Raw genomic sequence first — 17587 nt, 5'->3', positions numbered from 1 at the left:
TTTTTTTCTCTCCTTCATTTTGTACAGGAATTTTGTATTTAACTTGGTACTTTTCACAACATTTTCATATGCATATCTTATGTAATTCTGCAGTCAGTTTCAGAGAGATTATTAAACCCATTTTAGAGATGAAGGAAACAGGGCTGAGAAATTGTGATTTTCCCAAGTCAGTGGCTAATACGTAAAAGATGGAATAGTGTTTCTTTCACTTAGCTTGGATCAGTTTCTGTCAAGGATCAGGAGACAGGACTAAATGACCTGTGTTGAAGCCACTTCAAATTCAAGTCTATCATTCTAATGAGAAAATAGCATCACAATATTAACCCTGGACAGGTTAACCTACTTATAGTATCCACATTTGATTGTTACTATTCCATTTGCTTAAGTCCCAGGAGACTACAGCAAACGAGTGTATCAAGGCGTGAGAGTGAAGCACACAGTCAAAGATCTACTGGCAGAAAAACAATCCAAGCATACAAGTAACTCAAGATTTAATGTAAGTCTCAGTTGAATACATTCTGAAGTCTTTGGGTGTTTAAGTCCTATTAAGGTTAATTATCTCCCCTCTCCCTTTATCTTCTCACCAATCTCTCACCTCTTGAGTCTGATATTCTCCACAGCAAAGCCCCCCTTTAACTGGCACACACTATATAATTAATCTATAAGCAAGGATTCCAAGAGCTCTGTGAACTTATTGGCTGGCTACTTCAGCTAGTGGATATGAAAGGATGATGAGTCCTGACTTTTTCATTTCTGCCAGTCATGAACTACCAAAGGCTCAGTTGGTGGGAATAATGCTGACCTTCATATACATGTTATTCTAAATCTGATAGAGACAACTTCTAAACGTCTTCTATATAACATGCAAAATCAGATTTAAACATCTTAGTAGGAGTTGTCTTAAGTCTAAAATCTCTATCTGACATCCTTGTCTTTATAAATAGCTCTGCTCTATACCTAAAATGTTTAAGTAGTTACACCCAAATCTTCAATAATGATTCTTGAATGGAAATAGCAGTTGGTTATCGAGTTGTGTATATAATTACTCACCTGCATTGCTGGGAGCAGGACACAAGAGCAGATGACCAGGAATAAAGGAGGCAACCACATACAGCACTGAGCACAGGGGCTAGTACACAGTGGGAACTGCTTCTTCCAGTGTGTTCTGCCCAGAACGTCAGCACCATATTCAACACTGCTCCAAAGTCAAACTTCTGGGACTTGTTTCAAATGAACCAACTCCAGATTCAATTTCCTCCCATCCAAGAACATCCTTTATTTGCACATTTTTTGGCTTTCCTTTCTTTTAAACCACCTCCTCTCTTCTAGTTCAAATGGAGTTTAGTTGATAAAGAGAAATCTGAATAATTGGCTCCTTGTCTGTTCCTAGTGCCATGTTTCTCCTCATGCTTCTTCAGAATCATCTGGAATGTGAGTTAAAAACATCCATACAAATCTAGTCTCTTGAGAGAAAGAGAGGAAAAAAGAAAGAGACAGAGAATTCAGTCTACTCTAAGTGAACCATAGCGGCATGGATGTAACGTGGATTGCTTGGCCACTACTATGGCTAGAATTGTGAAACTTGCAAAAGTTCCAGGCATACTGTCAGTTGGGAAGATAAGAGGCGCAATGAGGATAACTTCATAGTCATGGAACAGATAGTCTATCTGCCCCATGTGAGGCTATAATTCCCTCCTCGGCAGCGTCATCCATACACACATACAGTAATAGGGCACTGTGCCAGACGGAATTACATAACAAGACAAAGAGGCACCTATCCAAATGGTGGATGGAAATATATTTTTTATTTAAAAATTGCCTAACATGATTTCTTACTTAAGCTCTGCGACTATCGAAGAGTGTGTTTTCTCTATTTTTTGATGTTTTTACTTTTTAAAATATATAACACTGTAAACATAATTAACAATAAGTCATATTATTTGATTTAATTTTAAAATGCAAATTCCTGGTCCCTGTTCCATGTCTATTAACATAGAGTTATTGGTCTGGGGCCAGGGAATGGTCATTCTTAACAAGCTCCTTGGGTGATTTCTTTGCACATCATAATATAAGAAATTTACCACACAGCAAAGTGCAACTGTCAAAACCCCACACATAACCAAGGTTCTTATCTCTACCCAAATTAGAAGTTGCTGAGCTATTGCTACTGGCCCAGTGACACTGCAAATGTTATACAAAAGTGGGTACAGGAAACATGTGATACATGGTCTGTGCCATTAAACAACAATGGCGGAAAGGAAAACACTTATACATTTAAAAAATAAAAGACCATATAACCAAGCACTACACTGAATGCTGAAGACAAAGGACCAGGCAGCATAGCCATGTGTTATGAAGATTGGAATACTATTTGCATAAGCACAGTTTAAAGTGCACTTCCTGTGTATTATCTCATTCAATAGACACACTACTCCTATGAGATTGACGTTGACATCGTTCTCCATCTTACAGATGAAAAAGTTGAGAACAAAAGAAGGGAAGGGATTGTTTGCAAGTTGCAGTTAGCAAGTGGCAGGTCTTCTGACTGCCAATTCCATATGCCTTCTAAAGGGAAAGATCAATGTGGACTGGAGTAGAATCATTTCTGATTCATGCTGTCTTCATCTGTTTGGGCTGTCATCACAAAATACCACAGACAGCGGAGTTTATAAACAGCATACATTTATTTCTCACAGTTCTGGAGGCTTGGTGACCAAGTTCATGTTGCCAACATGGTAAGGTTCTCATGAAGGCCCTTTTCTGGGTTGCAGAATTCTCATTGTATCCTCACATGATGGGAGGGCATAGAGAGCTCTCTAGGGCCCTTTTATAAAGGCACTAATCCCATTCACGAGGGTTCCACCCTCATGACCCAATTGCCTCCCAAAGGCCCCACCTCCTAATACAATCACATGGGGCCTTAGGATTTCAACATCAATTTGGGGAAGACAAACATTCAGACCACAGCACATGCAAACAAAGGAAATGAAGGCATAAGAAAATATCATCATATAGAAAGAACTGGAAAGGTGCAAACCAGCTCAAACTATGGTACATCAGGTACACAGGCAGTATGAACTCAGCCCTAACTTCCTGTTCTCACATATTACTCAGTGTCTCACTGCTGGTATCTTACTCTCATCCTCATTTCAAAGACCTTTTAAATTTGGGTAATTAAATGCATATAGTCCCATTACATGGCTATTTGGACTTTAGGTATCTCCATGAATTGATTTTACTGTCTACTTCTTTCATCTCAACCACTATTCTAGAAAATCCCAAGAAAGACATCATATTAATTAATCACTGACTCTCAAGGACTTTTTCTGTCCCTGTGTCAAACACAACTCAATGAGCAGGAATCATGTAGAATCACATTACTGGCAGCACTTACAGGGCTCGAATGGCATGAGGAATACTGACACTCCTTACCCTTTTTCATACCAGTTCACTAGGTGACAATGAGTCTGATATCTTAGGTAAGTTTAGATAGGAAAGCCATCCTTAGACGTGTTCAAAATTTGCTACTGATAGCATGGGTAATAACCAGTCAAAGGATAACTTGAGGAGATTGGACGCCCTACCACACTGTTTTACCATAGATATTATCCTAAGCCAAAAACTGGACCCCCAAAGATCCTACATCAAATCCCTGAAACATGTGAATGTCGACTTAAATGGCAAAATATGTGATTAAGTTAAGGATCTTGGGTGGATCTTCCACTTACCCTGGAAGAGGTGATCCCTAAATGCAATCCCATGTACTTTTGTTTTTTTTAATGTGGAAGAATTGTGGGGTTTTTTGTTTTTGTGGGGTTTTTTTAACATCCTTATTGGAGTATAATTGCTTTACAATGGTATGTTAGTTTCTGCTTTATAACAAAGTGAATCAGCTATATCCCCATATCCCCTCCCTCTTGCATCTCCCTCCCACCCTCCCTATCCCACCCCTCTAGGTGGACACAAAGCATCAAGCTGATCTCCCTGTGCGATCAGCTGCTTCCCACTAGCAATCTATTATACATTTGGTAGTGTATGTATGTGTTAGCATACAGTATTTGTTTTTCTCTTTCTGACTCACTTAACTCTGTATGACAGACTCTAGGTCCATCCACCTCACTACAAATAACTCAATTTAAATTCTCTGAGTAATATACCATTGTATATATGTGCCACATTTATAAGAGGGAGTTTTGAGAGACATGCAAAAGAGGAAGAAGCCACGTGACCAGGGAGGCAGATATCACATATCAAGGAAGGCAGGCAGGTAGGCAGCCACCAAAGCTGGAAGAGGCAGAGTGGACTCTCCCCTCGAGGTCCCTAGAGAGAGAAAGAATAAATTTTGGTCTTTTTAAGCCACCCAGGTGGTGGTAGTTTTTTCCAGCAGCCCTAGGAAACTAGTACACAGATATTATGAAAACTACATCCCCCAGATAAGTACTCTCTAGGAAGTGTCTATCTGATGCCCAAATTGCTGCTCTGTTCCTTATGACAGCACTTGAATAAGTTTACATGGGTTATGTTGACTCATCTTTACCACAATTTCTCTCATGAACATCTGTTTTCTATACCATGAAGTGTTTTTCACATTTTTGCAGTAGGAATCAAAGGGGAAAAAAAACCCTTGCATCAAAAGAAACTTTCAGGGCTTCCCTGGTGGCACAGTGGTTGAGAGTCCGCCTGCCGATGTAGGGGACATGGGTTTGTACCCCGGTCTGGGAAGATCCCACATGCCACAGAGCGGCTAGGCCCGTGAGCCATGGCCGTTGAGCCTGTGCGTCCAGAGCCTGTGCTCCGCAACGGGAGAGGCCACAACAGTGAGAGGCCCATATACCGCAAAAAAAAAAAAAAGAAAAAGAAAAAAACGAAACTTTCACCAAATACTGGACTTAAAACCACTGTGTGCATTTTAGCCATAATCCTGTGGTTCCACAGCTATTATCATGGATATCTTTTTAAATAATCGTTTCCTCTTTCTTTTTCAAATTTTTCTGGGTTATTCTTTACTATACTATCGACCAGATCATTAAAAATATGAGCCACTCACCAACATCTGGTACCAAAAGATATGTATTTAGACTTTTGATGTAAGTTTATGTTGCATTGTTTTCAATTACACTATTTCAATGACATTCCATAAAAACCGATCATTGAAAATTTTAAATAATATCACAAAATTCGGTGAGCTCTCAGTTATCTATACTAAAATTAAAAAGAAGAAGAGGCAGTAAGCCTAATGGCCACAACTTTTCATTTTGTTTTGAAATTCAATGAACAATTTGCAGGCTATTGAACTTTCTAATCAAATTTTTCCCAAGCTATCATAAAGATTCATTTAAAATCATTGACTATAAAACAGCTGCATGAGGGAAAAAATTCTAAACTTGCTAAGTAGGAAATGGAACTCAGTAACCCAAATTTGGAGTTAAAATTGAGTAGTGGAATGGGGGAGTTCAGTGCAATATAGGGGGAATTAAGAATAGGCTTAGCAATCAGTGTCTGATATTTAATCCATTTTACTGGTTTATGGACACCCTCATAGCTATTCTGCTCTGCTCATTCATCAAAATGCTAGAGTGAGGAACAATAAGGAAATAGATATGAAAGTGATTTTAAGTTCATATCCTACATAAATATGAGGAAAAACAAGTGACGATTTCTGGTTGTTCTTAGAAGATCCAAACTGAGGGAAATGTTGAGGAGCAATATCCCAAGTGGGAAATATATTTGCATCAAATCAACCTTGAATTATACATAATATACATACACAGACCAAAATCAAACTATTTCCACTTGGCATGATTCTTTTTATACTAACCTTAAAGCCATACTGTCAGCTAGGTGTCTTGGTTAATCTTTCCTAATTATTTTTGGAAGTAAAACATCGTAAGCACAGAAAGAAGCGTGACAATAGTACATACTGATGGAAAAAAACTGGAAGAACTGAAGGTGAATGGAAGCCATATAGTGCATTTATGGCATAAATTATATGAAAGTGTTTGATCTTCCTTGGGAGGTCAGTGAACTCTAACTGTAGAACAGATGCACATTGTCCAGCTCCATCTGTAACAACTGTCTGTCTTTCCATCAGGACTGCTAGTTAGAGATTTGTTTTGTTCCATATCCAGCTGCTGTTTTGTGGCACCAATCACATGTGCATTTCAGTTATCACCGAGTGTAAATATGATGTCCATATCTGTGATTTGCATTTGGAATTCTCGTGAAGTATTAAAAAATGAAAGTAGACAATTGGAAACTGTATATTACAGCATCTCAAAGTTTCTTTGATTTCCCTGAAACTTTGGAAAACACATCTGAGACTCGTCTGCACCAAAAGGGAAATTGCTGCCTCCTCAGTCTGTTTGAACCCCCTCCTTCTGGTTGTCAGTGGTCTCTGGCAATTCCTTTCTCCTCTCTGGGCCTCAGCGTCCTTGTCAATAAAAGTAGAGTTTGATTCCTCTCATTTCAGTATTCAATTTTAATACTCAAACTTTAAAAAATTTATCCCATTCCCTTATCTTCTTTATTATTCATATTTCAAATGTTCACATCTCACTGCTTATGATTTGAAGTAGATCTGAATCTCTGAGAACTAGCTCATATTCAAGCTGCAGCATCCTTGAGCTGAAGTTTCAGATCACTCTGTCATCTGGGAATCTTCAGCACTTAGGTTCACAGAATTTTCTCATCTAAGGCACAGGCAGCATAGCATGATGAAGAGTATGGGCTCTGGATCAAGATGACCTGAATGTACTACCCAGCTCTGCCATTTGTCAACTGTATGATAACTGTAAAGGTACTTTAATCTTAGTGTCAGAGGAAGATAATAATACGTCCCTTGCAAGGTTAGGTTTAATATGTCAAGAGCTTTGCACATGGTATGTGTTCAATCAATACTAGTGCTATTAAATACTGCAGTGAAGGAACATTAGAATTCAAGTGATGTAAGAAATTCACTGAGCTAAAGAAATGTACAGTCCAGCTGTGGGAGAAAGAATTATACATGAGGATTAAAGACCTAAATGTAAGGCCAGAAAAGATCAAACTCTTAGAGGAAAACATAGGCAGAACACGCTATGACATAAATCACAGCAAGATCCTTTTTGACCCACCTCCTAGAGAAATGGAAATAAAAACAAAAATAAACAAATGGGATCTAATGAAACTTCAAAGATTTTGCACAGCAAAGGAAACCATAAACAAGACCAAAAGACAACCCTCAGAATGGGAGAAAATATTTGCAAATGAAGCAACTGACAAAGGATTAATCTCCAAAATTTATAAGCAGCTCATGCAGCTCAATAACAAAAAAACAAACAACACAATCCAAAAATGGGCAGAAGACCTAAATAGACATTTCTCCAAAGAAGATATACAGACTGCCAACAAACACATGAAAGAATGCACAACATCATTAATCATTAGAGAAAGGCAAATCAAAACTACAATAAGATATCATCTCACACCAGTCAGAATGGCCATCATCAAAAAATCTAGAAACAATAAATGCTGGAGAGGATGTGGAGAAAAGGGAACACTCTTGCAGTGCTGGTGGGAATGTGAATTGGTACAGCCACTATGGAGAACAGTATGGAGGTTCCTTAAAAAACTACAAATAGAACTACCATGTGACCCAGCAATCCCACTACTGGGCATATACCCTGAGAAAACAATAATTCAAAAAGAGTCATCTACCAAAATGTTCATGGCAACTCTATTTACAATAGCCTGGTGATGGAAACAACCTAAGTGTCCATCATCGGATGAATGGATAAAGAAGATGTGGCACATATATACAATGGAATATTACTCAACCATAAAAAGAAATGAAATTGAGCTATTTGTAATGAGGTGGATGGACCTAGAGTCTGTCATACAGAGTGAAGTAAGTCAGAAAGAGAAAGACAAATACTGTATGCTAACACATATATATGGAATTTAAGAAAAAAAAAAGTCATGAAGAACATAGGGGTAAGACTGGAATAAAGACACAGACCTACTGGAGAATGGACTTGAGGATATGGGGAGGGGGAAGGGTACGCTGTGACAAAGAGAGAGAGTGGCATGGACATATATACACTACCAAATGTAAGGTAGATAGCTAGTGGGAAGCAGCCGCATAGCACAGGGAGATCAGCTCAGTGATTTGTGACCACCTAGAGGGGTGGGATAGGGAGGATGGGAGGGAGGGAGATGCAAGAGGGAAGAGATATGGGAACATATGTATACGTATAACTGATTCACTTTGTTATAAAGCAGAAACTAACACATCATTGTAAAGCAATTATACTCCAGTAAAGATGTAAAAAAAAAAAAAGAATTATACATGAAATAAGTGATTAAAAATTTAAAAATGGCTTTGGTTTCCAAGTGCCAAACGCATAATAGTGACCCTCAGTGAACAAGATGGAAGTTGAAAAGGGGGAGAGCAGGGCGTGGACAGCGTAGATGGAAGAAGACTTCTTGGAGGAGGGTGAGCCTTGAGCTAAGTTTGGAAGGAAGATGGTAACTCAGATGAGCAGTGAGGAGGGGTAGAGTCCAAACAGAACACGAGGCCTGGGTGATGGTCCAGAGGGAGAGGAGAGACTCTGTCTGTGATGTGCAGTGGGTAGACTCACTTGGTGCATAGGGTAGAGAAGTGAAGAGGAAGTCAGGAGGCCTGGCCTGGGACATGACCTCTCAAAAGTTAATTTTAGTCTTGCCTGCTGAGGTCTCCCAGACACTCCCCTCCATGCCCAGAGCCTCCGGCATATTTATCTGCTAAAATACTTATTACGCTGCACGATAATTGCTTGTTTTATTAAATCTCTCCCCCAACTGGCTAATTTCTTGCTATTCCCATTTTTTTCCTTTTGGAGCCTCCAGCCCAGGAGAAACAGCAGTGGGGTAGAACAGTTAAGAGCTTGTGTTTTGGAGTCTGACAGAGTGAGGATCTGACTCTACTGTGTCAAGGTGATCGAAGTTCTCTGGACTTCTGTTTCATCCTATGTAAATGGAGAGAGTGATACCCACCACAGATGTGTCATGAAAATTAAATTAGATAAGGTACAAAAAGCCCCCGATACGGCTGGTACATGGCACATTGTAAGTGCTCAGCAAATGGCAGCTTGTATGGTTTTGCTAGTACCTGGAGTGTGGTAGCATTTGATAAATGTTACTTATCATGCAAGCGTGCTGCGCAAAGGCAGACACCCACAGTTGGTGGTGAGCTCCGAACAGCAGCCTTGGGAATTAGATACTTTGAATCCATTACTACAAATTCTAATAGAGTATAAATAAATCGACCCGGAGAAAGGCCACTGGGTAACTTTTGTAAGTTCGAAAAATTGATTCACTATGAGCCAATGAAACAACAAAATAGTGGAAGTGACAGTTAGCAACTTTGTTTTTATTCTGACTCAGCAATACCACCCTCCTCCATTCTGCGGGTTGAGATGCCTAGAGATGAAGCTCCAACTTGGTGCATTTCATTAAGATAGATTCAACTGCTCCCATCCTGCAGTTCTAAATCTCCAAATATGTAACCAGTCTTGGATAACAAACCACGTATTATACTTACCCATCGTGGATGACTGTTTTATGAAAACACCAACTTCAAACGGCAGGAAGAAGGAAATAAAAGTCTTAACATTTTGATCAGGATTTGCTCTCAATGTACTGACCTAACAAGTTACTTTTTTAAGCCTATATTTCCTCAATTACAAAGGATCATATAAGTCTATGAATAATATGGGTGGGAGGGGACCAGTACTCACTGTGTTTTTGATGTGTCTCCCTTATCCCCACTGGGTACAGCTGCTTATCTTTCTGCTTTGCTAGATTTTCCCGACCCCAAAACATGTTCGACCCTACCCCCGACCTGAGGGGTCTAACCAAAGCTAAGCTGTATCCCTTATTTATTCTGAAAAAGATAAATCATATTTCCTCTAGTTTGACAAGAGTTTACAAATTGAGTTTGCAAGGGAAATAGGCAACAGAAAAATCACATAAAACACAAGAAAAATTATGTGGAGTGCAAATATTCTACACTGATATCTGGTCAAAGATTGGCATGGGTAGGACAGTTGCGGTGACTTCTGAGTCTGAGTTCCCTTCCATCACCTCAATTTTCTCTGGGGTAAATAAGAATTCTTAATGATAATAGCTATCATTTACTGCTAGGCTCTGAAACAGAAACTTTACAAATATTTTCATTTATCCATTTGAAAGTAAATTTCATTTATCAACAAGGAACACAATAGCCCTAAGAGGGTGACACTCATACCTATTTTTCAGATGACAAAACTAAGAATCATGTAGGAATCAGTGGAGCTTAGATTTGGACCCAGGTCTTTATTTTACCCAAAGTAGTATTGCCTTCTTAAGTTTACATTTCTGGCCCAAGGAAGGGCTATCTTAGGAATAACCACTTTGCTTCGGGTTCTCTGCTCAGTGCTGAGCCCACCCTTCACACTCTATACATTCTGTTGGCCCCATCATGCTTTCGTTCCCTCTCAACCATATGTCCTCATCCCTGTCCGTCTCTGCAGCAGTTCCGTAGACTGCTCAGATGATGCCACACCCAGCCCAAACCAGAGCCAAGACCTTCCTCTCCTCTGATACCCGGACATCTTAGAAGAAACTGGACACAGAAGTTCTCAATTTCCTTCTAGAACCTATCTCTAGCTCTGTCCCAGAACCTGCTTCCAGAGTGTAGTTTCTCTCTGCCATTCCCCACCACTCGGGAACCCCTGTTCTCCTGAGCTTTGGATGGCACCTAGCCCTCCCTGTAAAAGAGGAAACCATTTCCGGAGCCAGAGTCCAAGCACACCACACCGACCTCGCAGAAACCTCTCTGCTGCTCTGCTTGAGCTCTCTAGGGTCTGCCTCGGCCAACCCATTATACTCTGACCTCTTCTTCTTGCCTCAATCTTATAGCCCTGCTCTGCCTGTTGCTGAGGTGTGATTTCTTTTCTGAAAGTTGCGAGTTGACCTGAGAGGCTGGTATCACATGGCTTGCTCCTGGGGCAGGATATAATATGTCACTTCTCCCACTCGAGGAGGAGGAGACCATCTCAGCTCCCTTCTGAAGGCTGGAAAAGATCCCTGAGACCAGGGAAATGCAGAGCTTACCAGCTCAGTTGACTCCGCTGATATACCTCTTAGGTGCTCTCGCAGCCTACGTGGTGTCTAGCACTCTCTCAGAGTTGCACACACTAAAGAATCATATGCATACTCTGAATAAATATAATAACCACTAAGGAAAGGGGAGGGCAATTTCCTTCTGCTCTTACCCTCTTATGAACAAACGGAAAAAGATGGAGAGAGAAGGACCACCAATAGTCTCATTTCCTGGGCAGTTTATAGAATTCCATGCTAAAGACAGATGGAAGCCTTTACTAACATCAAAATCTAATTTTAATCAAGATATAACCCCCAAAGCCTCCTAAAACTTGGACAATTTTATACTGTGCTACTTCTCTTTGATATTCTAATGGTGGTGCTAAATAACAATGAAAAGCCTCAAAGAAAGAAAGAGGCAGAACGTAAATAAGCCCACACACTGCTTATCCATGCTTTAAATTTAGGCAGTTGGCCATATATAAGTTCAAAGAAGAAATCACAGCCTTTGCAGCCCTCACTGTACTTGCCAAGCGTAAAAACAGAGCACATGTATGTTCTGCTGACTCCATCGTCAGAGCCATCTGCAAGCTCTGAAGGCACAGGAGTGCAAATTATCTGTACTACTGCTATTACAAGAAATCTTCATGCTCTTCTATTATTTCTAAAAGTTTACCATAAAAGTTATTTTTCATCTCTTCCACTTTCATAAAAGAGCCCTTCCTACAATGTGTTCTGGCTTTAGTAAGAATTTCGTGTTTTCCTGGGCACAGCAAATGGTCATCAGATGGCCCAAAGTGTATCTTTCCACTTTGCTAATGTTTTAGTTTTCTTATATATATATATATATTTTTATATTTTAGAAGTACGCATGCTCTTTGTGTTTATCAAATTCTTAGGAAGATTATAATTTTTCCCTAATGAGTACATCTCGCTTGCCCTTGCTACTTTTTTCTGAATTGCCAGCAGAAGAATCCATTCATCTGTAATGTTTGCACAGTTATTGATAAATGGAATCAGTGTCTACCCTGGGAGTGTCCCCCCAAACCTTTCACTCACTCTCATAACGCAGTGCCTTGCATATTGCTTGCTAACGTTGCCAACTAACCCCCTTCCTGAGCCCAGAAAGAATTTAAAAAGAAAAAAAGCATTTTCTGAGCTGGCAATGCCTTGTAAACTCCAAATGCCAATGTTTTAATACATAAGTACATATTATATCCCTGGCATTCATTTGAATGAATGTTTTATCTAAAGCTTTCAAAATGGCCCATTGTCTGACTTTAATTAGCCCATGGTCCCGCCTGTTTGGAGAACTGAACTGCATTTCCAGGGCTGTCCATGTTCCCCACCCAACCACCTGCTCCTTCGCAATTGCAGAAATTTAAAAATAATAATAATAATAAAGGCAAACCTTCTGCAAGCACCTTATTTTTTCAGCTGTCTTATCGATTCTGTAGGGGTTTTTTAAATATCATGAAATCTAAAACATTTCCTGGTGGTGAATCCTTTCACACAGCTTGCAAAAATAATCAGATTTTGCAGTGAAACAGCCATGGCAGGTCCATCTGGCGGAGTTGAAGTTCTGCAGATTCTGCTCTGGCCAAAGTGTACAGGACCATTTATTAATGTGCATCCCAGTAGCTCCTGTTGTTCTAACTTAGCTACATAAATACAAATAGCATTCCAAAGGCACACCAAGACCCAGGGGTTAAATTAAAGAAAAGTGTTTCATTTTGTAACTCAAGCAACAGAAATCACTTTCCCACAAAAGGCAGCCTGGACATAATTTTGTGCCAAGCAGGAGAGTTTTAACAGTAAAATTTCAAGAAACTGTCAGAAATCTGGAATTCTGTAAACAGTGTTACTTTCCAAAGGGCATAAAATAGTTCATATACCAGAAATGCAAGATACTTGGAACCACAGGTTTTTTTTTTATTTGAGATTTACAATAAAGATATGACTTAAATTCTATTTTTAAATTTTTATTAACTGGTTGTTTCAATTACAAAAGTAACACATGATAAAATTTCAAACATAATAAAATAATATAAAATAAAAAATAGAAGTCTACTGACCTTCCCTGCCTACCAATCCCCTCGTTCTACTTCCCAGGGTCACCATACTGAGTTTTATGTGCTGTCTTCCAGAATTTCTCTATGACATTTTATTAGAAAGAAATTAAGCTGTCGCACCAAGTTAATGAACATAAAATCTTAGATATTTACAGGTACTATTACAAAAATGCATAAAATAATGTTCTCATGGTGAATTCCTGTCCCCCAAGAGAGAATTTAAACAGACCTTTTTTAGTCTTCATTTCACTTCTATACATTTGAAGGCACTAAGCAAAGCACTTCATCCTTTCATGTCTCCATCTATGTCAATTACATAGTCCCTGCTGTCACCTGAAGTGGTGACATTGCAAACAAGGTGCACAAATACAACTCTTTCTTTGTGAGATAAATCCCCTATAATCTAGACTTTATAGATGCAAGGTAAATGTTTTTAAGGATATATGTTTCAATATTCCTTCCTCACAAATTCTTATAGGCTTTAGGATTGGACCTACACAATGCCCTATTAAATCACTTAAGGATGTAGAGTTTTTTCCTCTGTAAACAGGGCAGTATGAGGGAGACATGCCAGGCTCCTCTTTACACACGGATATCAGTGGGGAGGATGGGGAAAAGGAGAAAAGAGAGAAAGAGCCCTAGGAATTGGTACAACTGGGACAGGTGGCCAGCAGCCCTTAGCACACACAAGGAGAGTATCAGCTCTCGCCAGGCTCTAACACAAAGCCAAATAGAGGTGGATATAAATGTCCCCTGCTGGCCTCCTGAAACCCCGCCCTACTGAGAGCTCCTCAGACCTGTATCACTGGATCTGTTCAGCTGCAATAGCCCATATACTCACCCCACCAACAATTTCTGACCTATCATTTTCAGCCCCAGATTAAATTTCCTAGAATGCCACTTTCAGCACATCTACACTGCTAAGAACCACCTAAAGGACCACTGCCTGCTACTGGACAAAGTCCAAGCTCCTCAGCCTGGCTCAAAAAAGCTTTTTATAACCTGACTCCTGCCCCCTCCTCCAGCTTCCCCCCAGTTTCCCTGTCTGCACACTTCCTGCACACATTTCCTTGTCTCTGACATGCTGTCCACACATTTGAGCCTTTGCTTTCCTCCCCAACAACAATGCCCCTTATCCTATCTGCTTACTGATTTCTTTTCATCCTTCAAAAAGGGATTCATATATCACCTACAGTATGATACGTTCAGTCATCCCTCAAGATAGCAACTCGCCTCCACCCCTACCCTCATCCTAACCCCAACCTCCTCCCCCTACCTGCACTAAATCATGGTTAGAGTAGATCTAGTAGAATCCAGCCTATGCCACTCACTAGCTTTGTGACCTTGACAAGTCCTTATACTGTCTATTAGTTGCCAATCTGTAATCTAGAGATAATAACTTACTACAGTCTATTTCATTGGTTAATGACAAGGCTTTAATGAGATAATGCGTGTGAATCTTTAGCATACTGCAGAGCATATAAAGCACACAAATGTTAGTTGTTACTAAAAGTGATGAAACACATATGTAAAGTGCCTGATACAGAGTCTGGCATGAAATAGGTATTCATAAAATGCTAGTCCTCCCAACCCTTGTTTTTATTACTGCACCAATGACATATATATTTGTGCAACTCTCTTCTTTTTGAAACTGTGAGCTCCCTTAGAATCTATGCCTTATTCCTCTTTGTATTTCTGGGAATTACTACAATCCTGATACATAGTAGGCACACAATATATTTTTTTAAGATTTTTTGATGTGGACCATTTTTAATTTGAATTGAATTTGTTACAATACTGCTTCTGTTTTACGTTTTGGTTTTTGGCCCCGAGACATGTGGGATCTCAGCTCCCCAACCAGGGATCGAACCTGCACCCCCGGCATTGGAAGACGAAATCTTAACCACTGGACCGATAGGGAAGTTCCCACAACATATTTTTATTTAATCAATTAAGTGAAACTTCTGCTCTGGGCAAACCAACTTGCTTGTTATTCCTTGAAGAAGAGCCATGTTTTTCCATATCTGTGCTTGGTTCACAAAATTCCTTGCACCTGGGAGCTTCCTTTCTCCTCTGCATCCTCTCATCTTTCAGTGCCAAATTCAAATCCTTAGCACATTGATTTGCCCCTTTTCTCACTTCCAGAATATGTAGAGCATGGACCATGCACCTGGACACTAGGTACATACTGTTCTGTACCATGAGTTACTTTTTCCTGGGTATGTCTCTATCAGTTACTTATTGCTGCATAAGAGCCCACTGAACCTTAGTCATTTATAATAATGATTTATTATTTCTCACAATACTGTGGGTTGGCTGTGTACTTCTGTGCACTCATGCAGTTGCATTGAACTGGAGGTCCAGCCTTGTCAGAAAGTCCAGGATGTCTCCTTCCATGTCTGGCAGTTGGTGCTAACTGTCAGCAGAGTGCGTGGATTTGCTTCCACACACTCACTCATCCTCCAGGAAGCTAGACTGACTTTTTTTTTTCTTAATACATTGGGGTTATTTTTAAATTGTTTTTAAATTTATTTTTTGGCTGTTTTGGGTCTTCGTTGCTGCGCTCAGGCTTTCTCTGGTTGCAGCGAGCGGGGATTACTCTTCCTTGCAGTGTGCGGGCTTATTGTGGTGGCTTCTCTTGTTGTGGAGCACGGGCTCTAGGCACGCAGGTTTCAGTAGTTGTAGCACACGGGCTCAGTAGTTGTGGCACATGGACCCTAGAACACGTGGGCTTCAATAGTTGTGTCTTGAGAGCTCTAGAGCGCAGGCTCAGTAGTTGTGGCACATGGGCTTAGTTGCTCCACAGCATATGGGATCTTCCCTGACCAGGGATCGAACCCGAGTCCCCTGCATTGGCAGGCGGATTCTTAACCACTGTGCCACAATGGAAGTCCTAGAATGACTTTTTAAGAGGAAATTGTAAGGCAGAATTTCAAGCAAGCAAAGGTGAAAGCAGCACATCCTCTTGAAGTTTAGACTCTGAAACTCACACAACATCACTTCTGCCACATTCTATTAGTCACAAAACCATCCCAAATTCAAGGATTATAGAGATAGACTAACTTGTCAATGGGAAGAGCTGCAAAGTAATTCTGGCCATATTTAATCCACCACAAATGGCTTGTGTCCCTAAGTAGATACTAATCTAAGCCCTTGTTGCATTTTTTCTAACACCTGAAACATTCAGCATTGTGCTTAGATTATCAGAGATGCCCGGTAAATATCTTTGGTTTGGTGGAAGGGCTAGTGCACAGAACCTACTGGTTAAAGGAGAATAAATTTGAGAGTCAGAGAGTTTGGGTTTAAATCCTAGTTCTGTAATTTATTAAATAGATAATTTGGGACACATTACTTAACTGCTCTGATGCTTGGTTTCCTCTTTTGTAAACTTGAGATGATAATATCTACTTTATAATAAGATAACATCATATAAAGCATCTGGAACATGGTAGATGCTTAAAACTGTAGTTCCTATTCATTATGAAGTGTTTTTTCTTATTTATGATTAAATTACTATGTATCAGTAACTCAGATAATGGGTCCATAAATCTAAACCTCTTTCAAACTTTGCAAAACTAGTAAGATTTATTAGAACAGGTATGGTATAGTTTAGTCACTGTATAAAATTTCACACCAATCAGAATGCCCCAGTTCTACTACATACTTGTCACATTAACTAAGGCATCTAATTCTCTATGCCCATTTTCTTCTGGAGGAAGAAGGTATTCCATCCTAACACAGGTGTCCATTTAAAAGCTAACAGCATTATATCTGGCATTAACTTTACATTCATTTCAAAGTTGGAGGAAAATCATATGACTTTTGGTGGGTCTCAAAACAGATATTAAAAGATGGTTTTAAAATGTTCAGTATTTCATCAGTTCCACCTCTCTCCCAGCCATAGATATGATGACAATGAAAAACTAAATATACTGTGAATTCCTTGAAGAAGGATCACAGCTATTCACAAGTGGCTATGATTTTTATTTAAGCATTAATAGCAATATATTTAATTTTAAAGAGACACTTTCAAACTATGTAATCAGAATTTTTAAAATATACAGCAGTGTGAAAAAGCTTATGCTACTTGGAGCTCTTTTCCTTAGTACATTTCAAAATAGTCCTTCAACTAGGTTGGCATCTAAAAATATTATAGGGTCATAAAAATGACAATAAATGTACTGAACTCCTAACCTTATCACTTTACTACCATGGTGACCTGTTGGTTCAAATTAACTCATTTTCATGGAGGGGATTTGGGGGCAGCTGTGAGGCTGCTGTGTTAGCTACAGGAAGTTGCAGACTGGCAAATTTCATTCAAATGTAAACCTCTAAATTTGGCTACTTGGCATTGCAGGATCCTGTTGTTTGCAGTATGCAAAATAAAAATTATATACCATCTCGCTTGGTCAAAA

The 17587-nt window shown here is 39.6% G+C and overlaps 1 protein-coding gene across 1 annotated transcript in view; it reads left to right on the top strand.

Annotated features, from left to right (window-relative positions):
- Positions 1 to 391: 391 nt before the first annotated feature.
- Positions 392 to 17587, top strand: part of POU2AF2 (POU class 2 homeobox associating factor 2) — a gene marked incomplete at its 3' end in the record, with an annotated part of 29245 nt that continues 12049 nt past the window's right edge. Inside the window, exon 1 of the mRNA XM_082844457.1 lies at positions 392 to 496. The remainder of the gene's footprint in view (positions 497 to 17587) is intronic.

Source organism: Leucopleurus acutus (assembly GCF_964270905.1).
Source record: "Leucopleurus acutus genome assembly, chromosome: 8".
Lineage (NCBI taxonomy): Eukaryota > Metazoa > Chordata > Mammalia > Artiodactyla > Delphinidae > Leucopleurus > Leucopleurus acutus.
Note: the sequence above shows the minus strand (reverse complement) of the source record. Positions and strands in the feature narration are given on the sequence as shown.